Source organism: Ranitomeya imitator, chromosome 1 (genome assembly GCF_032444005.1).
Source record: "Ranitomeya imitator isolate aRanImi1 chromosome 1, aRanImi1.pri, whole genome shotgun sequence".
Taxonomy (NCBI): Eukaryota; Metazoa; Chordata; class Amphibia; order Anura; family Dendrobatidae; genus Ranitomeya; species Ranitomeya imitator.
In genome coordinates this window covers 823,600,593-823,624,666 of record NC_091282.1, presented here as the reverse complement: position 1 = coordinate 823,624,666, position 24,074 = coordinate 823,600,593, and the positions used below count along the sequence as shown (strand labels likewise).

Genomic DNA, 24,074 nt, shown 5'->3' with positions numbered 1-24,074 from the left:
CCTGAAAGCAGATCAGATACCATTCTCAACATGACAGGTTCCCTTTAAAATATTCCCCCTCTATGAATCTCTAAGAAGCTTTAGAGTACTCAGAGGCAGCAACTAGATTGATAAATTGGATGGGGATGAGCGAACGTTCTCGATTATACCTAGTTATCACTGGAGCACGGATGTGCTCCTTACTCGATGAGCAATGGACGGTGTTCGAGTGCAAACTCAAATCCTGGCCTAGTATCTTTAGTGCCTCTTAAGCAGCCGATAAGCATAAGGGAATTGCCTGTGAGTCACTGTAATGTCTATAATCTTGGTTGTTGCATTACTATGATTGGCTGGCCATGTGACATCATCAGAGGTTAGAAATGGTCAGCCGCCGCCTGGCTCGGCACACTGACGTCATTGCACAGCTCTGTAAAACTTTGTATTGTAGGGAGCGAGTGCTTGTCAAGGCCTCTGTGTGCACAGTATAAAAAATCAGAGGCCTGTAGTGTTGATACTGGTGATGGAGCTCAGAGAAAGAGTCGCAGGAGCAGGAAGAGTGACAGAATCCAGTCTGAAGACAGGGATTAGGCCTGTGCAGTCTCTTAGCAATTATATAGGTCCAGTTTTTTTTAACCCCTTCACCCCCGGAGCTTTTTCCGCTTTTTCATTTTCGTTTTTTGCTCCCCTCCTTCCCAGAGCCATAACTTTTTGTTTTTCCGTCAGTATGGCCATGTGAGGGCTTATTTTTTGCAGGACGAGATGTACTTTTGAACGATACCATTGATTTTACCATGCCATGTAACAGAAAACGGGAAAAAATTCCAAGTGTGATGAAATTGCAAAAAAAGTGCAATCTCACACTTGTTTTTTGTTTGGCTTTTTTGCTAGGTTCACTAAATGCTAAAACTGACCTGCCATTATGATTCTCCAGGTCATTAAGAGTTCATAGACACCAAACATGTCTAGGTTATTTTTTATCTAAGTGGTGAAAAAAAATTCCAAATTTTGCTAAAAAAAAAAAAAAAAGCGATTTTCCGATACCCGCAGCGTCTCCAATTTTCGTGATCTGGGGTCAGGTGAGGGCTTATTTTTTGCGTGCCGAGCTGGCGTTTTTAATGATACCATTTTGGTGTAGATACGTTCTTTTGATCGCCCGTTATTGCATTTTAATGCAATGTCGCGGCGACCAAAAAAACGTAATTTTGGCGTTTTGATTTTTTTTCTCGCTACGTCATTTAGCGGTCAGGTTAATCCTTTGTTTTTATTGATAGAACGGGCAATTCTGAACGCGGCGATACCAAATATGTGTATGTTTGATTTTTTTTAATGGTTTTATTTTGATTGGGGCAAAAGGGGGGTGATTTGAACTTTTATATATTTTTTATTTTTTTTATATTTTTAATCACTTTTTTTTTTAATTTTGGCATGCTTCAATAGCCTCCGTGGGAGGCTAGAAGCATGCATAACTCGATCGGCTCTGCTACATAGAGGTGAAGTACAGATCACCTCTATGTAGCAGAAATGCAGGGTTGCTTTGAACGCCGACCACAGGGTGGCGCTCAAAGCAATCGGCCATCAACAACCATAGAGGTCTCAAGGAGACCTCTGGTTGTTATGGCGATGCACTGCTGACCCCCGATCATGTGACGGGGGTCCGCAGTGCGAGCACTTCCGGCCGCACGGCCGGGAGCGCTAGTTAAATGCCGCTGTCAGCGCTTGACGGCGGCATTTAACTAGTTAATGGGCGCGGGCGGATTGCGATTCCGCTCGCGCTCATTGCGCGCACATGTCAGCTGTACAAAACAGCTGACTTGTCGCGGCTTTGAGGTGGGCTCACCGCCGGAGCCCACCTCAAAGAAGGGGATCTGCCAGCTGACGTACTATTCCGTCAGCTGGCAGAAAGGGGTTAAGGGGCTCAAAAAAAATTAATATATTTTGATTCATAGAGTATTGCAAGCTTTGAGGTCCTATTTTGTGTCATTTAAAAAAAAATCATTGAAACATTTTCCTGGGCTACATTTCTCAGCCATATATGATTCTGTAGTGTCGATTAAAATTCAGTGATTTCTAAAACTGCTAAAAAGCTTTTAAAAATATTCTACGCCTCCATTTCTCAGACATGCTGCGTTACATGGTCAATCAATATTTCTGTGATCTCTAAAACTAAGAAAAAACACTGAAATATTTTTCTGGATTGAATTTCATCCCTACACTTTTGAATTCTTTCTGTTACATTACGGTGGAGTAAACTCACAAAAACAGCTTTGATAGCTGCAGGTGACCAATTTTTTTCTTTTAAAAACTCAACTTGGCTTAAAGAGACCTAGCAATTACAAAATGCGTAATACATGCTCTAAGGGACTAGGAAGTGGATGTGCTGATGATGGTGTACATAGATGCCGAGGACGTGGGGCCGCTGCGACTGTGCCTGTTGCTGGAGCACAAGAAGCACGACCATCCACCATGACACATTGGTTTCTATCCCACTTTACAGGGAGGCACGGTGCACTACTTCTGAAGCCAGAGCAGTAAAAAACGGTGGTCCGTTAGATAGCACATACAGCTTCCAGCATGCTTGGGGGTACCACCCAGTCTTCCTCATGGTCCAGTCCCACCAGCATAAAGTCTAGATCATTTAATCCTCACTCTGCTCTCTCTTCCTCCCACCATGTTGAGTCCCAGAAAACTACTGATCCCACACTGGGACACTCAGAGGAGCGCTTTACCACAACATTTCTTGATTGTGGCCTGTCAACCTGCATGCTCCAAGAGGGACAGGATGAGATGCTCTTAAGTGATGCACAAAACTTAGAGCAGCCACAGCCACAAGAATATGGTGGTGGGGAATCACAAATTTATGATAAGGAGGAGGATAATGATGAGACACAGTTGCTGCGAAGTCTTGTTGTTAAGTCACAAAGTCAGGAGGAACAGGATGCAGTGGTGGAAAACAATGTGGTGAAAGACGAAATCACCAACCCAACCTGGGAAACTCTCATGCAGAGCTAGGCCAGCAGCGCTGAGGGGGAGAGATCAACAGCATCAAAAGAGACAGGAAGAGGCACTGGGGTGACCAGATGGACAAGGCAGGAAACTGTTCTGCAGAACAGCAACACTCCGTCATAAAATTAGGTGTTCCCCAGTTTGGGACTTTTTTAAAAAGAGTTCTCAGAGTAACAAAATGGCCATTTGCAAACTGTACCATGCCAAGATTAGCAGGGGCATGTCTATTAAGAACCTAACCACCACCAAGATAATTAGGCACATGTTATCTAAGCACACGACTTGGTGGGTCGAACATGTGGATCCACAATTGGTGCCATTTCGTTACATCACTGCCTCTTCCCCTGTGCTAGGTGCTTCCCAATAACTTGCCAAAACAATGGCACAGATGCCTATTGCCTTGCACCTCTCTTGCACATTCTGACTTACCATCATCAGGCACTTCCAAATCCTTGTTACTGTCCAGCATTCAGCTGTCCCTACCCCGGGTCTTGGAATAAAAATTAAAGTTTCCAGCCACCCACACACAGGCCCAAATGTTAATTGGGCATATTTCCAGGCTGCTTGCCATGGAAATGTTGCCACTTAGGTTGGTAGTCACAGAGGATTTCTGCCGACTCATGGTGGCAGCTGTCACTTGGTACTTGGTACCCAGCAGCCACTTTTTCTCCCGATGTGGCATCCCTGCCTTGTACAAGCACGTGTTCAGGAACATGACTCATGCCCTTACCAACGCACTTGCATTGTCTGCTTAATGATCGACACTTAAGGTACCTTCACACATAACGATATTGTTAACGATATCGTTGCTTTTTGTGACGTAGCAACGATATCGTTAAGGAAATCGTTATGTGTGACAGCGACCAACGATCAGGCCCCTGCTGGGAGATCGTTGGTCGCTGAAGAAAGTCCAGAACTTTATTTCGTCGCTGGATCTCCCGCGGACATCGCTGGATCGGTGTGTGTGACACCGATCCACCGATGTCTTCACTGGTAACCAGGGTAAACATCAGGTTACTAAGCGCAGGGCCGCGCGTAGTAACCCGATGTTTACCCTGGTTACCAGCGTAAAAGTTAAAAAAAAAAAACACTACATACTTACCTACCGCTGTCTGTCCCCGGCGCTCAGCTTCTCTGCACTCCTCCTGCACTGACTGTGAGCACAGCGGCCGGAAAGCAGAGCGGTGACGTCACCGCTCTGCTTTCCGGCCGCTGTGCTCACAGCCAGTACAGGAGGAGTGCAGAGAAGCTGAGCGCCGGGGACAGACAGCGGTAGGTAAGTATGTAGTGTTTGTTTTTTTTACTTTTAGGATGGTAACCAGGGTAAACATCGGGTTACTAAGCGCGGCCCTGCGCTTAGTAACCCGATGTTTACCCTGGTTACCGGCATCGTTGGTCGCTGGAGAGCTGTCTGTGTGACAGCTCTCCAGCGACCAAACAGCGACGCTGCAGCGATCCGGATCGTTGTCGGTATCGCTGCAGCGTCGCTTAATGTGAAGGGGCCTTTAATGATTGAGAAGCTACATTTCCCTGACAGCACACAGGGTAAACATTGTGAAGGCTGGGGCTGAGTCACACCCTGGCACTTCGCATGTGCTCCCGACGCCAAGGATTGCTGGCCCTACTTTTATCAGGGTTTCGTTCCCCTCCTACAACAGTTCCTGGAACCATTCCTGCTCCTTCTCATCCTCCATCTCTGTTGTGGTATCTCAGAGCACATCGTCCACATCAGCCAAAACTGGAAGCTCTACAGCACTGCTTCAGCAAAGCGACAACAGGCTCTGCTGAAGCTAATTTGTCTAGGAAACAAACCGCACACTGCAAAGTTACTCAAAGGAATAACAGACCAGATCGATGTGTGGCTTTTGCCGCTGAACCACCAACCAGGTATGGTTGTGTGTGATAATAGGCGTAACCTGGTGGCGGCTGTGAAGCTTGGCAAGCTCACATGCATACCATGCTTGGTACATATGTTCAACTTGCTAGTCCAGCAGTTTCAAAGAACATACACAGGTTTGCCTTAGTTTCTAGTCAATGTATGCCACGTTAGCACCTATTTCCACTAGTTGGCTACAGCTGCCGCCGCTCTGGCTGTGCTGAGGCAGCACGTGCAAGTGCTAGCTCGCTGACTGGTGTGCGACATCACCACACACTGGAACTCCACACTAGACATGTTGGCAAGATTTTGTGAGCAGAAGAGGCCAGTGGTTGAGTACCAGCTTGAACTTGCCCTTTGGTATTCTGGTCAGCCTCCTCACATAACAGAAGAGTGGGTATGTATGTCTGACATTTGTTTGGTTGTCCAAGACTTTTGAGGATGCCACAAAGAGGGTGAGCGGTGATAAAGCCATAGTCAGTGCAACGATCCCGCTTCATTGAAGCTTTGCTTGCAGACCAGGTAGGGATGGAGGAAGACATAACACAGAGAGGTTGTAGTCAACCCAGCCTCATCTTATCTGCTCAGCATGGATTGGATAACAATGAGGAGGTGGACACTGAGGATCAGGGAGAGGAGGAACAGGAGCTGGTGGCTAGCGCAATAGAGCCTAGTTGCCACAACCTTTGTCCCTTCTCTTCTATGTGGATGGGCTGAGGATGGAAATGAGGAGGAAGAGAGAGAGAAGATGGAGAGTCGTCATCATGGTGGACATAGGGAGCGTGACACATATGGTCAACTATATGTACCAATGCCATTCTAGTGACCCTAGCATTAAATTAATCTTGGCAAAAAAGAGTACTAGTTCACCCTGCTAGACTCATGCTACAAGGAGAACTTTGCATCTCTTCTTCCTTAGATGTAGAGGTCTTCTAAAATGGTGCTATACCAGAAGGCCATTGTGGAAAATATGTTGAAAAAATACCCATCAGGTAATTCTAGCAGCAAGGTACAAGCTTCCTTGCCTAAGAAAAGAGCAGAGGCCAGAGAGACACACAATATAGGCAGGGGTACATTGTCAAAGGCGTGTGGCAATTTCATAACACCAGCCCAGTGCATAATGACCGGGTATTTTTGCCAAGGAGGGAAGTTTTTAGACATGGTCAAGCAATACCTGGCCATGCAAACGAGCGTACTCCCTAATTCTGCTGCGACTTTCAACTATTGGATCTCAAAGTTGGACACCTGTCATGAGCTGTCCCTCTATGACTTTGAGGTGCTGTGCTGCCCTAGTGTCTTGCCTCAGGGGGCTTTCAGTTTTGCCTGTTAACAGAGAATGCAGACACGCTCACTCTTATAAAAATGAACAAGGCCTGGATTAGTCGATACTTTTTCACTCCACCAGATGACAGCAGTACATTAAGCGTTTGTAATATTCAATATTTTAAAGAGGCACACCAGTTGTTGCCTTTCAGGAATCTATAGATGGCCCTAATCATTTTTACTGTCTGGCTTTGCACTTTATGCAAAACCTTTTTGACTATATAAGTACATTAACTATACTTTCAAAATATTTTGGTTCAAAATGTTGTTATGGATTCAATGATTCATTTATACAGTTTAACATGGTTATTGCAGCATGTTGGTGGTGTGTAAAACACACAAAAAGCATATAAAAATATTTCAGGATTACATTACTTATCCATACAGTATGGCATGCTTTCTGTCCCATTTTGGTGGTATATATCAGTAAAAAAAAAGCATTTGAAAATTTAGCTTTGTGCTTCACATTTCTTATCTATACACTATTTCATTTTCTAGAGGTCATTTTTGTGATGTATAAAACTCCAAAACAAGATAAAAAATTTGTTGAGTTACATTTGTCAGCCATACAATATGACGTGTTTTGGGTACATTTCATTTGTGTATAATCCTACAAAAACTTTTTCAAAATGTTATTATATTGATTACCCATAGACTATTCCGTGGTCTGGAATACATTTCCTTGGTATTTAACCCTCAAAAAACTTGTTCAAAATTTATCGGTATTATATTGCTTATATATAGGGTATAACATTTTTTGGGTACTTTTTGCTGCTATATAAGTCTCATAAACTTGCTCCAAATTTATTGGTATCCTATTTCTCACTCATAGGGTATTATATATTCTTGGGTAAATTTAGTTGCTTTATACACCTCAAAAAAATTGCTCAAAATTTTATAATTATTATATTGCTTACCCATCGGGTATTTCGTGGTCTGGATTACATTTAGTTGCTATATAACCCTCAAAAAAGTATTACAAAATGTATCGGTATTATAATGCTCATCCATAGGATATTACATCTAACTGTGTACAGTTCGTTGCTATATAAGCCACCCAAAACTTGTTCAAAATTTTAGGCTGTGTGCACACGTTGCAGATTTGGTGCTTTTTTTCGGCGCGGATTAGTGACAAAATCTGAAGCACAGTCTGATGACAGCAAAGTTAACGAGAAACCTGAAATGTATTTTTGACTTGCACATTTTTTACCTGTTTTTTCACTTCACTCAAATCAACCAAAAACATAGAGCAAAAAAAAGCACCAAAAAGCAGCAAAAACCCACCTAAAACATTTCCTGCCAAGAGATGCAGAAATGGTGTAGAAATTTTACTAAACGTGTGCACATACCCTTTTCAGCATTATATTATTCCCCATAGACTATTCCATGGTCTGGAGTACATTTCCTTGGTAAATAAACGTCAAAAGTGCATAGCCTCTATGTGCCTAGGAACATCAATATACGACAATTTGAACAGAATGTGTAAGAGGCCCTCTCTTACGTCTTACTTTACGTTTATTTTTGGCAGTTCTTGCTACCTTCATAAATTGCACTGAAATGTCATATTTCTTAATAAAAAAAACAATTTGGCTTACTAAGATGATATTTTTGAAATCCTTTTTACATTTTGCCTTATATACAAGTCATTATACAGGAAAAAATGTTTCTTAACATTTTTTTCCTGTAAAATGCTATTTCTCATTGGAATGTTTTATTGTCACTCCTTAAAGTGCAGTAAAAGTGTGACACCACTGTTCTCAGCAGCGATCTGAATGTCAGAGATGCTTCCAGGGGTATTTTCCATGCTGTTCTCCTTCCATTCAGCGCTTTTCCCATGCAATCCAATATTTTCACTGCCCCCCAGACCTCTTTGTAGGGTCTGCCCCAAAAAAGCTTGGCTTTCCCATTGACTCCCATTATACTCGTTAGTCGAAACAAGCATGCGAGCATTAGGAATTGTTCGGTTCGACCAATGAGTACCTGAGCATTTTAGTGCTCTCTCATCTCTAAGGCCGGAGTCACACTACAACGAGACTCGGCCAAGTCTCGCAGGTTAAAACCAAGCTCTGGCACCGGCACTCCAGAGCGGAGCGTGCAGCTCCATGTATTGCTGTGTGGCCGCACGCTCCGCTTCGGAGTGCCAGTGCCAGAGCTGGGTTTTAACCTGCGAGACTCAGCCGTATCTCGCTGTGTGTGACCCCGGCCTAATGGTCTTACTTAAAATGGGAGGTTACAAAAATTAGACTTGTTCGGTAAACAGACTTTAAAAGAGGCGCAGATTAAAAACTGAATATGTCGCAAATGAAAAACACAAAATCTAGACAAAAAAAATTAATACTAAATGTATACAAATTTATACAAAATTATGATAAAGAAAACTGTCAGCTAACTTACACTTACTAAACCACTACTATAACTTAAACCTCTTCATGCTACAGCACATTTTTGTTTTTGCGTTTTTGTTTTTTGCTGCCCTGCTTCGCAGAGCCATAGCTTTTTTATTTTTCTTTCAATATGGTCATGTGAGGGCCTGATTTTTGGGGGGACAAGTTGTACTTTTGAACGACACCATTGGTTTTACAATATCAAGTACTGGACAATGGGAAAAAAATTCCAAGTGCAGTGAAATTGCAAAAAAAGTGCAATCCCACAACTATTTTTTGTTTTTTACCCTGTTCACCAAATGCTAAAACTGACCTACCATGATGATTCTCCAGGTCATTACGAGTTCGTATATACAAAACTTGCCTAGGTTCTTTTCTATTTAAGTGGTGAAAAAAAAATGCAAAGTTTGTTAAAAAAAAATTGAGTCATTTTCCGAGACCCGTAGAGTCTCCATTTTTCATCTGGGGCTGGGTGAGGGCTTATTTTTTGTATGCCAAGCTGACATTTTTAACCCCTTAATGACAGCCAATTTGGTACTTAATGACCAAGCCAATTTTTAGGCTACGTGTCCACGTTGTGGATTTGTGTGCAGATTTTTCAGCACCGCTTTTGCAAAATCTGTAGGTAAAACGCACTGCATTTTACTTGCAGATTTATTATGGAATTCCTCCGGTTTTTGTGCGGATTTCAGTTGCGGTTTTACACCTGCGGATCCCTATTGAGTAGCAGGTGTAAAACGCTGCGGAATCCGCACAAAGAATTGACATGCTGCGGAAAATACAACGCAGCGTTTCCGCCCGGTATTTTCCGCACCATGTGCACAGTGGATTTTGTTTTCCATAGGTCTACATGGTACTGTAAACCGAATGGAAGACAGCTGCGAATCTGCAGCGGCCAATCCGCTGCGGATGCGCAGCTAAATCCGCAACTTGTGCACATAGCCTCACACTTCTGACCACTGTCACTTTATGAGGTTATAGCTCTGGAACACTTCAATGTATCCCATTGATTCTGAGTCTGTTTTTTCATGACATATTGTACTTCATGTTAGTGGTAAAATTTATTTGATATAACTTGCGTTTATTTATGAAAATAAATGAAAATTTTGCAAAAATTTTGAAAATTTTGCAATTTTCACATTTTTAATTGTTGTACCCTTAAATCAGAGAGTGGTGTCACACAAAGTAGTTAATGAACAGCATTTCCACTTCAGCTTTCACTTTCACGTCAACTTTACATGAGCACAATTTTGAAAACATATTTTTTTTTTGCTAGGACGTTAAAGGGTTAAAAGTTGACCAGCGATATCTCATTTTTCCAACAAAATTTACAAAACCATTTTTTAGGGACCACCGCACATTTGAAGTAAATTTGGGGGTCAATATAACAGAAAATACCCAAAAGTGACACCATTCTTAAAACTGCACGTCTCAAGGTGAGTGAACCAAAATTCCTCCACAGAGTTGTAAAAGACTCATTGCCAGTTATCACAAGCGCTTGATTGCAATTGGTACTGCTAATGGTGGCCCAACCAGTTATTAGGTTTAGGGGGCAATCCCTTTTTCACACAGGTCCCTGTAGGTTTGGATTTCTACTGCCCTTAATAATAAAGACCTTCATTTAACCCCTTCACCCCAAAGCCTGTTTTCACCTAAGTGACAGGGCCAATTTTTACAATTCTGACCACTGTCACTTTATGAGGTCATAACTCTGAAACGCTTCAATGGATCTTGGTGATTCTGACATTGTTTTCTCGTGACATATTGTACTTCATGAAAGTGGTAAAACTTCTTCGATATGACTTGCATTTATTTGTGAAAAAAACAAAAAATAGTCGGAAATTATGAAATATTAGCAATTTTCAAACTTTTAGTTTTTATGCCCTTAAATTAGAGAGTTATATCACACAATATAGTTAATAAACAACATTTCCCACATGTCTGCTTTACATCAGCACAATTTTGGAAACATAATTTTTTTTGTTAGGGAGTTATAAGGGTTAAAAGTTGACCAGCGATTTCTCATTTTTGCAACAAAATTTGCAAAACCATTTTTTTTACGGACCACCTCACACTTGAAGTGACTTTGAGGGGTCTATATGACAGAAATTGCCCCAAAGTGACACCATTCTAAAAACTTCACCCCTCAAGGTACTCAAAACCACATTCAAAAAGTTTATTAACCGTTCAGGTGCTTCACAGAAATTTTTTGAATGTTTAAAAAAAATTTAACATTTAACTTTTTTTTCACAAAATTTTTATTTCAGGTCCAATTTGTTTCATTTTACCAAGGGTAACAGGAGAAATTGGACCACAAAAGTCGTTGTACAATTTGTCCTGAGTACGCCGATACCCCATATGTGGGGGTAAACCACTGTTTGGGCACATGGCAGAGCTCGGAAGGGAAGGAGCGCCATTTGACTTTCCAATGCAAGATTTGCTGGAATTGAGATCGGAGCCCATGTCACGATTGGAGAGCCTCTGACGTGCCTAAACAGTGGAAACCCCCAAAAGTGACACCATTTTGGAAAGTAGACCCTCTAAGGAACTAATCTAGATGTGTGGTGAGCACTTTGAACCTCCACGTGCTTCACAGAAGTTTTTAATGTAGAGCCGTAAAAAAAAATTCTTATTAATTTTCACAAAAAATGATCTTTTTGCCCCAAATTTTTTTTCCCAAGGGTAACAGGATAAATTGGACCCCAAAAGTTGTTGTGCAATTTGTCCTGAGTACGCCGATACTTCATATATGGGGATAAACCACTGTTTGAGCGCATGGCAGAGCTCGGAAGGGAAGGAGCGCCATTTGACTTTTCAATGCAAAATTGGCTGGAATTGAGATCGGAACCCATGTCGCATTTGGAGAGCCCCTGACGTGCCTTAACAGTGGAAACCCCCCACAAGTGACCCCATTTTGGAAAGAAGACCCCCTAAGGAACTTTTCTAGATGTGTGGTGAGCACTTTTAACCCCCAATTGTTTCACTAAAGTTTAGAATGTAGCGGTGTGAAAATTAAAAAATCATTTTTTGTTTCCACGAAAATGATATTTTAGCCCCCACGTTATTATTTTCCCAAGGGTAACAGGACAAATTAGACCCCAAAAGTTGTTGTCAAACTTGTTCTGAGAACGCTGATACCCCATATGTTGGGGGGAACCACTGTTTGGGTGCACGGCAGAGCTCGGAAGGGAAGGAGCCCCGTTTGAAATGCAGACTTAGATGGATTGGTCTGCAGGCGTCATGTTGCATTTGCAGAGCCCCTGATGTACCTAAACAGTAGAAACCCCCACAAGTGACCCCATATTGGAAACTAGACCTCCCAAGGAACTTATCTAGATGTGTTGTGAGAACTTTGAACCAACAAGTGTTTCACTACAGTTTATAACACAGAGCCGTGAAAATAAAAAATATATTTTTTTTCACGAAAATGATATTTTAGCTCCCAGGTTTTTTTTTCCCAAGGGTAACAGGACAAATTGGACCCCAAAAGTTGTTGTCCAACTTGTCCTGAGAACGCTCGGAAGGGAAGGAGCAGTGTTTTAGTTTTTCAAAGCAGAATTGGCTGGAATTGAGATCGGACGCCATGTCGCGTTTGGAGAGCCCCTGATGTGCCGAAACAGTGGAAACCCCCCAATTCTAACTGAAACCCTAATCCAAACACACCCCTAACCCTAATCCCAATGGTAACCCTAACCCTAACCCTAATCCCAATGGTAACCCTAACCCTAGCCCTAACCCCAACCCTAACCCTAGCCCTAACCCTAGTCCTAACCCTAGCCCTAACCCTAATGGGAAAATGGAAATAAATACATTTTTTACATTTTATTATTTTTCCCTAACTCAAGGGGTGATGAAGGGGGGTTTGATTTACTTTTATAGTGGTTTTTGGCGGATTTTTAGGGTTGGCAGCTGTCACACACTAAAAGACGCTTTTTATTGCAAAAAATAGTTTTTGCATCACCACATTTTGAGAGCTATAATTTATCCATATTTTGGCCCACAGAGTCATGTGAGATCTTGTTTTTTGCGGGACAAGTTGACGTTTTTATTGATACCATTTTCGGGCAGATGACATTTTTTGATCGCTTTTTATTCTGATTTATATGAGGCGGAATGAACAAAAACCAGCAATTCCTGAAATTCTTTTAGCGGGGCGTTTATACCGTTCCACGTGTGGTAAAATTGATAAAGCAGCTTTATTCTTCAGGTCAGTACGATTACAGCGATACCTCATTTATATCATTTTTTTATGTTTTGGCGCTTTTATATGATAAAAACTATTTTATATAAAAAAATAATTGTTTTTGCATCGCTTTATTCTGAGAGCTATAACTTTTTTATTTTTCTGCTGATGATGCTGTATTGTGGCTTTTTTTTTGCGGGACAAGATGACGTTTTCAGCGGTACCATGGTTATTTATATCCGTCGTTTTTATCGTGTGTTATTCCACTTTTTGTTCGCCTGTATGATAATAAAGCAATGTTTTTTGCCTAGTTTTTTTTTTTTTTTTTTTTTGCGGAGTTCACTGAAGGGGTTAACTAGTGGGATAGTTTTATAGAGCGGGTCGTTACGGACGCAGCGATACCAAATATGTGTACTTTTATTGTTTTTTTTAATTTACATAAATAAATGGATTTACTGGGAAATTTATTTTTTTTTCTTTATTTGGGGATTTTTTAAATTTTTTTTTATACATTCTATTTTTTTTTTTACTTTCTACCATAGTCCCAGGGTGGGACATCACTGTATTAGATCAGATCGTTGATCTGATAGTGTGCATTGCACTCTGTCAGATCAACGATCTGACAGGCAAGTTCAGGAGGCTTTCCGGCGCCTGCTCTCAGCAACTCTCAGCAGGCGCCGGCTAGCCAGGTCATTTCATGACCCGGAAGGAGTCCCGCGGCCATCTTGGATCCGGGGACTCCTTCCGGGTCACCGGAGAAACGCGATCTCATCGCGTTTCTCCGGTGGGAGAGCACAGGGAGCCCCCGTCCCTGCGTGATCCCCCTCTATGCCGCTGTCACTACTGACAGCGGCATCAGAGGGGTTAAATGCCCGCGATCGGCGCTACCGCCAATCGTGGGCATTGCTGCGGGGTGTCAGCTGTCATATACAGCTGACACCCGCACCCGATCACTGCGGCGCTCAGCGCGAGACCGCGGTGATCGGTGCGCCGTACTAGTACTGCTGCTGGCACAAATGCAGTGCCGGCAGCGCAGTACTAGTACGGGCATGTCACGAAGGGGTTAAAAACTGCATTCTGTGGTTACTTGTGTTATCGTTATGTAACATAGTAACATAGTAACATAGTTAGTAAGGCCGAAAAAAGACATTTGTCCATCCAGTTCAGCCTATATTCCATCATAATAAATCCCCAAATCTACGTCCTTCTACAGAACCTAATAATTGTATGATACAATATTGTTCTGCTCCAGGAAGACATCCAGGCCTCTCTTGAACCCCTCGACTGAGTTCGCCATCACCACCTCCTCAGGCAAGCAATTCCAGATTCTCACTGCCCTAACAGTAAAGAATCCTCTTCTATGTTGGTGGAAAAACCTTCTCTCCTCCAGACGCAAAGAATGCCCCCTTGTGCCCGTCACCTTCCTTGGTATAAACAGATCCTCAGCGAGATATTTGTATTGTCCCTTTATATACTTATACATGGTTATTAGATCGCCCCTCAGTCGTCTTTTTTCTAGACTAAATAATCCTAATTTCGCTAATCTATCTGGGTATTGTAGTTCTCCCATCCCCTTTATTAATTTTGTTGCCCTCCTTTGTACTCTCTCTAGTTCCATTATATCCTTCCTGAGCATGTAATGGTTACAATTGGTGATCTGAAACATTAGGTGTGACAAACATGCAAAAAGATAGGAAATCAGGAAGCAAAACACTTTTTCACAGAAATGTATAATCTTGCGTATGTTTTTTAACTTTCTGTTGGCATGGCAATGTGCAGAGTGCAAATGAAGCCTGGGAGCGTACACACAACATTCATTGCGTCTTCCCAGACAGGCAGAAAACATTCAGATCCACATCTGCTGTCTTTCATCAACAATTTCCTTGTCTTTGACGGCTGCAATATGCTGTTTGCTTATGTAAAAATGATTCAAGTCCTTTCAAAGCCATAATTGCAGCGGATATTTATTTTGTTTTAATACCATTGCTCTTAAGTTGCTTGACTTTGTGTAAAACACTTCATGCAGCTAACAACATTAATAATAAACACTGCAGTAGGATAAATAGAACCTGTCACGTGCAGGAGCGATATTTAGCTGCACCGTACACACACTACACACACACTGCACACACACATTACGCACACACTGCGCAAACATATACTGCACACACACACTGCACAAACACATGACAATTGGGTATTCATGATTCCTGTGAGTTTCACCCATTATCTAACCTTTTGCAACCATGTTCAACCTACCAATCCAAAATACTCAACCCCCATAAATAACGACTCACCACATACTTTCATTTGGATAAATTGGCCACAGCAGCCTTTATTAACATTTAACATAACAGTTTATTTGTTTTAACATTATCCACTGGGAGGGCGGTCCTCGAAGCCCCAAACTGTAACCAACTCAGGTCAATGTCCAGAAACTTGGCCCTCAGGTTGAGTCTTGCCTCTAGCCGCTATGCACCTGCTCAGAGACACTAGGAGACTCGCCCAGCCAATATCCGTCAAAATACCCACGTATCCCTGTTATTTCATCCGTGTAACCATTATGTTCCATTCCATTTAATCCACACCAGGGGGAGTCCAGGACCTTTGAGATCCCCCCTCCGAGCCGCCATTTACTAGCACCACCTACCTCGAGGACCTCCCCCCCACGCCCTGCTGCCACGACAAAACAAAGCCCTAGTTTACAATGAAATACAAAAAAAATCCCTTTCCACTTATCCACAAAGACCTCTCTACACCTCTAGTTCTCACAATTAACTTACTAAACCTCATCATTACTAAGGGAGGGTGTGGGTGGGAGCTTGTTTCTCTGATATGGGGGCACCTAAAATGGTTGTCCCACTAAGATGACGAATCCCTCTTATACTGTTCCCCTTAGCTCAGTGTTTCTCAACTTCAGTCCTCAAGACCCCACAACAGGTCATGTTTTCAGGATTTCCTTACCTTAATTAGGAGAACATGTCCATAGGAACCACAACTCTGCTCACACTTAAAACTGCTGGAAAAGATGTAAAATACACAAATGTGATACATCTGTCCCGCCAAGTAGATTTCTATAAATATTTTGCCTGGATAGAGAGGACCAATTAGCTAAATACTCTCTATTACATATGCATGTGGTATTGCTTAAGTTGCTTTTAACGTAGTAGCTTTGTTTATGACAGAGATGAAACTTAAAATGAAAAAGGAATCGGGACACATTTAAAGGGATTGTCTCATTACCATTTCTTTATTTAAGATTGAAGACAGCCATCGACATGGAAAGGTTACTTCAGAATGATGAGAGCAAGAACAGTGGTTACAATATCACAATGAGGAAACAAGTTAAAGGAGTTTAACCCCATAACGACCGCCGTTACGCCTTTTAACGGCGGCCGCTAAGGGTACTTAAACCACCGCGCCGTTAATTAACGGCGCTGTGGAAAAAGTAAATAGCGCCCCCAGAGTCGGATTTTCTCCGGGGTCTCGGCTGCCGGGGGTAGCCGAGACCCCAGAGAACATGATTCCGGGGGGGGGGTTTACCGACCCCGCATTTGCGATCGCCGGTAATTAACCGTTTACCGGCGATCGCAAAAAAAACGCGGTTTCTTTTTAATTTCTCTGTCCTCCGATGTGATTGCACATCAGAGGACAGAGAAATGGGGTCCCTGGTAGCCCTCCAATACTCACCTGTCTCCTCTGGTGCTCCTCGTGGCTCCCGATGGGCGCCGCCATCTTCAAAATGGTGGGCGCATGTGCAGTGCGCCCGCCGCCCGGCACCGGGAGAATCTTTGGGGTCTCTGCTGCCGGGGGTAGCCGAGACCCCAAAGAACATGATCAGGGTCGGTTTTACCGACCCCTGTTTTGCGATCGCTGGTAAATAACTGTTTACCGGCGACCTCAAAAAAAAAAGAAGCAAAGTGTAATTCTCTGTCCTCTGATGTGATCGCACATCAGTGGACAGAGAAATAGGGGGATTCGGGGACCCTATCATACTCACCAGTGTCCCTGGGTCCTCCTGCTGCGCCTCCTGGCTGCCGGCATCTTCTTGGCAAAAGAAAATGGCGGGCGCATGCGCATGCAAGGGTTAGGGTTGGGGCTAAATTTAGGGTTAGGCTTCTTTCACACCTACGTCGGTACGGGGCCATCGCAATGCGTCGGCCCGACATACCGACGCACGTTGTGAAAATTGTGCACAACGTGGGCAGCGGATGTAGTTTTTCAATGCATCCGCTGCCCAATCTATGTCCTGGGGAGGAGAGGGCAGAGTTACGGCCACGCATGCGCGGTCAGAAATGGCGGACGCGACGTACAAAAAAAGTAAACGTTACATTGAACATTTTTTGTGCCGACGGTCCGCCAAAACACAACTGATCCAGTGCACGACGGACGCGACGTGTGGCCATCCGTCACGATCCGTCGGCAATACAAGTCTATGGGCAAAAAACTCATCCTGCGGGCAAATTTGCAGGATCCAAACGACGCAAGTGTGAAAGTAGCCTTAGGGTTAGGGTTGGGGCTAAAGTTAGGGTTAGAGTTGGGATTAGGGTTAGGGTTTGGATTAGGGTTGGTATTAGGGTTAGGGTTGGCATTAGGGTTACACTTGGGATTAGGTTTGGGATTAGGGTTAAGGTTAGGGTTGTGATTAGGGGTGTATTGGGATTAGGGTTAGGTTTGAGGTTAGGGTTGAGATTAGGATTAGGGGTGTGTTGGATTTAGGGTTTTGATTAGGGTTATGGCTAGGGTTGACATTAGGGTTGTTTTGGGGTAAGGGTTGTGATTACCGTTAGGGTTAGTGATTAGGATTATGGATCGGGTTGGGATTAGGGTTAGGGGTGTGTTGGGGTTAGGGTTGGAGCTAGAATTGGGGGGTTTCCACTGTTTAGGTACATCAGGGGGTCTCCAAACACGACAGCCAATTTTGCGCTCAAAAAGTCAAATGGTGCTCCCTCCCTTCTGAGCTCTGCCGTGCGCCCAAACAGTGGGTTACCCCCACATATGGGGCTTCAACATACTCAGGATAAATTGGACAACAACTTTTGGGGTCCAATTTCTCCTGTTACCCTTGTGAAAATAAAAACTTGGGGGCTACAAAATCTTTTTTGTGGAAAAATAAATATTTTTTTATATTCACGACTCTGCATTCTAAACTTATGTGAAGCACTTGGGCATTCAAAGTTCTCACCACACATCTAGATATGTTCCTTGGGGGGTCTAGTTTCCAAAATGGGGTCACTTGTGGGGGTTACTACTGTTTAGGTACATCAGGGGCTCTGCAATCGCAACATAACGCCCACAGACCATTCTATCAAAGTCTGCATTCCAAAACGGTGCTCCTTCCCTTCCAAGCTCTGCCGTGCGCCCAAACAGTGGTTTACCCCCACATATGGCACATCAGTGTACTCGGGATAAATTGGACCACAACTATTGTGGTCCAATTTCTCCTGTTACCCTTGTGAAAATAAAAATTTGGGGGCTACAATATCTTTTTTGTGGAAAAAAAAAATATTTTTTATTTTCACGACTCTGCATTCTAAACATCTGTGAAGCACTTGGGCATTCAAAGTTCTCACCACACATCTAGATAAGTTCCTTGGGGGGTCTAGTTTCCAAAATGGGGTCACTTGTGGAGGGTTTCTACTGTTTAGGTACATCAGGGGCTCTGCAAACGCAACATAACACCCACAGACCATTCTATCAAAGTCTGCATTCCAAAACGGCGCTCCTTCCTTCCGAGCTCTGCCGTGCGCCCAAACAGTGGTTTACCCCCACATATGGGGTACCAGCATACTCAGAACAAATTGGACAACAACTTTTGTGGTCCGATTTCTCTTGTTACCCTTGTGAAAATAAAAACTTGGGGGCTAAAAATCTTTTTTGTGGAAAAAAAAATATTTTTTATTTTCACGACTCTGCATTCTAAACTTCTGTGAAGCACTTGGGCATTCAAAGTTCTCACCACACATCTAGATAAGTTCCATGGGGGGTCTAGTTTCCAAAATGGGGTCACTTGTGGGGGGTTTCCACTGTTTAGGCACATCAGGGGCTCTCCAAACGCGACATGGCATCCGATCTCAATTCCAGACAATTCTACATTGAAAAAGTAAAACGGCACTCCTCCTCTTCCAAGCTCTGCGGTGCGCCCAAACAGTGGTTTACCCCCACATATTGGATATCGGCGTATTCAGGAGAAATTGCACTACAACGTCTGTGGTCTAATTTCTCCTGTTACCCTTGTGAAAATAAGAATTTGTGGGCAAAAAGATCATTTTTGTGTAAACAAATGCGATTTTTTATTTTCACGGCTCAACGTTATAAACTTCTGTGAAGCACATGGGGGTTCAAAGTGCTCACCACACATCTAGATAAGTTCCTTAATGGGTCTAGTTTCCAAAATGGTGTCACTTGTGGGGGGTTTCCACTGTTTAGGCACATCAGGGGCTCTCTAAACGTGACATGGCGTCCGATCTCAATTCCTGCCAATTCTGTATTGAAAAAGTCAAACGGCGCTCTTTCACTTCCAAGTTCTGCGGTGCACTCAAACAGTGGTTTACCCCCACATATGGGGTATTGGCGTATTCAGGAGAAATTGCATAACAAAATTTATGGTTACATTTCTGTTTTTACACTTGTAAAAATAAAAAAATGGTTCTGAATTAAAATGTTTGCAAAAAAAAGTTAAATGTTCATTTTTTCCTTCCACATTGCTTCAGTTCCTGTGAAGCACGTAAAGGGTTAATAAACTTCTTGAATGTGGTTTTGAGAACCTTGAGGGGTGTAGTTTTTAGAATGGTGTCACACTTCATTATTTTCTATCGTATAGACCCCTCAAAATGACTTCAAATGTGATGTGGTCCCTTAAAAAAAAATGGTGTTGTAAAAATGAAAAATTGCTGGTCAACTTTTAACCCTTATAATTCCCTAACAAAAATAAATTTTGTTTCCAAAATTGTGCTGATGTAAAGTATACATGTGGGAAATGTTATTTATTAACTATTTTTCGTGACATATCTCTCTGATTTAAGGGCATAAAAATACAAAGTTTGAAAATTGCAAAATTTAAAAAATTTTCGCCATATTTCCGTTTTTTTCATAAATAATCTCAAGTAATATCGAAGAAATGTTACCACTAACATGAAGTACAATATGTGACGAAAAAACAATCTCAGAATCAGCAGGATCCGTTGAAGCGTTCCAGAGTTATAACCTCATAAAATGACAGTGGTCAGAATTGCAAAAATTGGCTCGGCAATTAAGTACCAAATTGGCTCTGTCACTAAGGGGTTAAAGGACTTTTAGAAAACCCCTGTCTTCTTTTTTTTAAAAACAACCAATCCTTGCTCACCCTCCCCGGGTACTAATTAGTGACCACAGTGGTTCTGACTGAGTAGATGGCATAAGGTGATGAGCACACTGTTTTCTGTAGTTGTGTTACCTTTTCAAACAGTTATATAGAAGGAGGCAGGGTATCTTAAATGAAAAAATAGAGAATTCAAACTATTTACATAGATATTTAGCCTAAGAAAAACCATGGGCAGCACGGTGGTGCAGTGGTTAGCATTGCAGTGCTGGAGTCCTGGGTTCTAATCCCACTCAGGACAACATCTGCAAAGAGTTTGTATGTTCTCCCCGTGTTTGCGTGGGTTTTCTCCGGGTTCTTCGGTTTCCTCTCACATTCCAAAGACATACTTATAGGGAATATAAATTGTCAGCCCCATTGGGGACAGCAATGATAATGTGTGGAAACTGTAAAGCGCTGCGGAATATGTTAGCGCTATATAAAAAAAATAAAGAAGATATATGAACATTAGTAATTATAACAAGCGTAATGTTACAAAATAAATAAATAAAGCTGAAAATGTATTACAAGTCTAATACGACTAAAGAGTCCAGAGGTCAAACTCTTTCAACAATGCAAGATATTTTGCCTTCCACAAATCACATTTTATATGGTATTCATGGAGGAAATTGTTGTTCAAAGCAAACCTTTTTTTCAATGGAGCTGTGGAGTTGAATTGTATTAATAAAATCCGAAAATTTTGGTGTTTGGGTTTTTTTCCACCACAATGCAATTGAATTTTTAATCACCAGGAAGATATGAATAATTACATATTTAATTGAAGGGTCAACACTCTCGAGTACTATCGAGAAGAGCGCCATTTGTGGCGTAACTATGAGTTTGATATGTGTAAGAGAAATAATATGTAGTATAGCATATTTCCAGAGTTTCTTTATTTTTGGGCATGTCCAGAAAATCCGATTTAAGTTAGCAGGTGATCCACATCCTCTCCAACAAAGGGAGGCGTTATCTCCATTGATGTGTGAAATTCGTATCGGTGTGAAATACCAGCTCATGATCAATTTATAAAAGGACTCGTGGAGGGGAATGGAAATATTTGACGCATAAGTGAGCTTGATAGCATTTTCCCATGTTTCCGTCGAAAAAACTCTATTTAAGTCAGATTCCCATCTTCGAAGATACATTTTTTTTAGTCTCATTAGCATCTTTATTGAAGTGGCTGTAGATGTTTTTAAGACTCCATCTGTTTTTATGATTAGTGCTTTTGAATAGGGAAGAAATTATGTCTAAGTTTAGGGGTCTACTTGATAATAATTTTTGGATATTTTCTTTTAAGATTAAATAAAAATTGGTAGAATGGTAGCTTATAAATACGTTTGATTTCGCTGTATGAATAGAATGATTCACGGTTGTAAATGTTGCCTACAGTGTTTATTCCAGCTTCCGAACAAATAGATGGGATCAAAATTTTATAAATTATAGTTATTAAAGACATGGGACAGTTCTTAATTTGACTTAGCCTCGAACCTCCCCTCCCCGGCCTAGTCAGTGACTTCTATGCTGACAAAACCGCTTGAAAAATGGGTTGATGATGCTCCTTTTGAGCTGGTCATAGTAAATATCTAAAAAAGGAGTCTTGTAAAGTTATTTCTAAGTCCAGCCAAGCTACCTGGGAATTGTCGCAAATCCAGTTTTGACTATGCCTGATCATAGAAGGCTAGTAATAGGCCAGGATATTTGGCAAGGCAATGCCTCCCCTGCTTTTCTTTTTATAAAGAACGGTGTTAGCTACCCTCGCCTTACTGTTATTCCAAATAAAGGATTTTATTAGGTTTTGTATCTTTATTAAGGAGGAGGAATGAATAATCAGATGAGGAGGAGGAATGAATCAGCAAAATGATGGATTTCACTACCTAATAGAGACAAGTTTAAGAATTTAAAGCAGGCAAAGTCTTTGGATATTGTTTTAGTCCGGTTGTCTATATCCGTAGGGATTAACAAGTGGAATTTATTTGTTAGTGTGATTCCTAAATATGCGATCTTTTTGTCTCCCATAGATAATTAGTATGCTGTTTAATTTCTTGGGTCAAGTTATGGTTGAGGCAAAAAGGTAGGATTTTAGATTTCTGAGGATTCATTTCAAAGTATGAAATTTTCGAAAATGAGTCCAAATCTGATTTAAGGGCAGTAATTGATTTTAAAGGGTCCTTAATTGTTAAAAAGATATCATCAGTGAATGAGGTAATTATATGCTGGCAGTGTGGAGTATTAAATCCCGTAATTGAATTATTTAATCAAACCTTTTCAGCCAATGGCTCCATTGCTAGGGCAAAGAGCAAAGGTGATAAGGGGCACCTGTGTCTTGTGCCATTTGTTATGGGGAACAATTTAGAAAGATGGTTATTGGTATAAACTTTGGCATTTGGGTCTGAGTATAGTGCAAAAATGGAAGATGTAAATTTATAATTGAATCCAAATTTAGATAAAGTTGCGTAGAGGTAATTCCAATTAATTTTATAAAATACCTTTTCTGTGTTTAAGGTTACAAAAAGTGAGGGGGTATTCAGGGATTTAACTATGTTTAATATTTTTAATATCCTTCTTGTGCCATCTGAAGCCTGCCTTCCTGTGATAAACCCGATTTGGTCATCTTTAATGAGTGAGGGAAGAAAATTTTTTATTTAATCTGCTAAGATTTTAGAATAGATTTTGATATCCCCATTATAGGCCTGTAGTTTTGGACCCTGTCTGAATCCTCCTTATCTTTGGGAATCATAATTATGTTGGCTTGTAGCATTTCTCTGGGGAAGGTTCCAATTGTGGAAGCGTGATCAAATAAGAGTTTTAATTGAGGAATAATAATGTGAGAGAAAGTCTTCAAATAGTCGTTTGTGAACCCATCCGGCCCAGGTGATTTTTGGGATTTGAGTTTATTGATAACATTTGTAATTTCTTCTATTTTGAAAGGCTGATTCAAGGATACCAAATCAGAGGGCTCTAAGGGTACCGTCACACTGTGGCACTTTGATCGCTAGGACGGCACGATCCGTGACGTTCGAGCGATATCATTACGATCTCGCTGTTTCTGACACGCTACTGCGATCAGGGACCCCGCTGAGAATCGTACGTCGTAGCAGATCGTCTGAAACTTTATTTCGTCGCTGGATCTCCTGCTGACATCGCTGAATCGGCATGTGTGACGCCGATTCAGCGATGTCTTCACTGGTAACCAGGGTAAACATTGGGTTACTAAGCGCAGGGCTGCCCTTAGTAACCCGATGTTTACCCTGGTTACCAGCGTAAACGTAAAAAACAAAAACATTACATACTTACCTTCAGCTGTCTGTCCCCGGCGCTCTGCTTCTCTGCACTCCTCCTGCATCCTGTGTCAGCGCCGGCCAGCCAGAAAGCACAGCGGTGACGTCACCGCTCTGCTTTACGGCTGACCGGCGCTGACAGTGCAGAGGAAAGCACAGCGCCGGAGGACAGACACGGAATGTAAGTATGTAATGTTTGTTTTTTTTATGTTTACGCTGGTAACCAGGGTAAACATCGGGTTACTAAGCGCGGCCCTGCGCTTAGTAACCCGATGTTTACCCTGGTTACCAGGGGACTTCGGGATCGTTGGTCGCTGGAGAGCTGTCTGTGTGACAGCTCTCCAGTGACCAAACAGCGATGCTGCAGCGATCGACATCGTTGTCGTATCGCTGCAGCGTCGTTTCAGTGTGACGGTACCCTTACTGTGGGAGATTAAGTTTGTAGAAAAAGTCTGCAAAGACGTTTGCTACTTCGGAGGGGTGGGTTTTAATGACCCCCTGAGGGTTTTTTAATTTTAAGTATCCTTTTCCTTATGCGGTTTTGTTTCAGTCTATCCATCATGTGTTTAGTTGGTTTGTTAGTTGCTGAATAATAATTTAACTTTGAGGTTTTGAGGCTCTTATTACAGCGTCGTACTCAGCAATAATGCCTTGAGTTTTTGCCTTAAGTCTAGAATCTCCCAGTGGATTTTTGAGGAGGGGGTTGTTA

General features: G+C 42.1%; 1 protein-coding gene across 3 annotated transcripts in view; it reads left to right on the top strand.

Annotated features, from left to right (window-relative positions):
• The window catches only part of TBXA2R (thromboxane A2 receptor), a 226,653-nt gene that overhangs the window by 78,244 nt on the left and 124,335 nt on the right, over nucleotides 1–24,074 (top strand). The window contains exon 1 of one of the 3 annotated variants that reach the window (XM_069740462.1): nucleotides 22,112–22,158. The exons of the other annotated variants lie outside the window; for them this stretch is intronic. The gene's annotated coding sequence lies outside the window, so the exon portion shown is untranslated. Of the gene's footprint in view, nucleotides 1–22,111; nucleotides 22,159–24,074 lie in introns of those variants that run through there. 3 annotated transcript variants of the gene reach the window in all.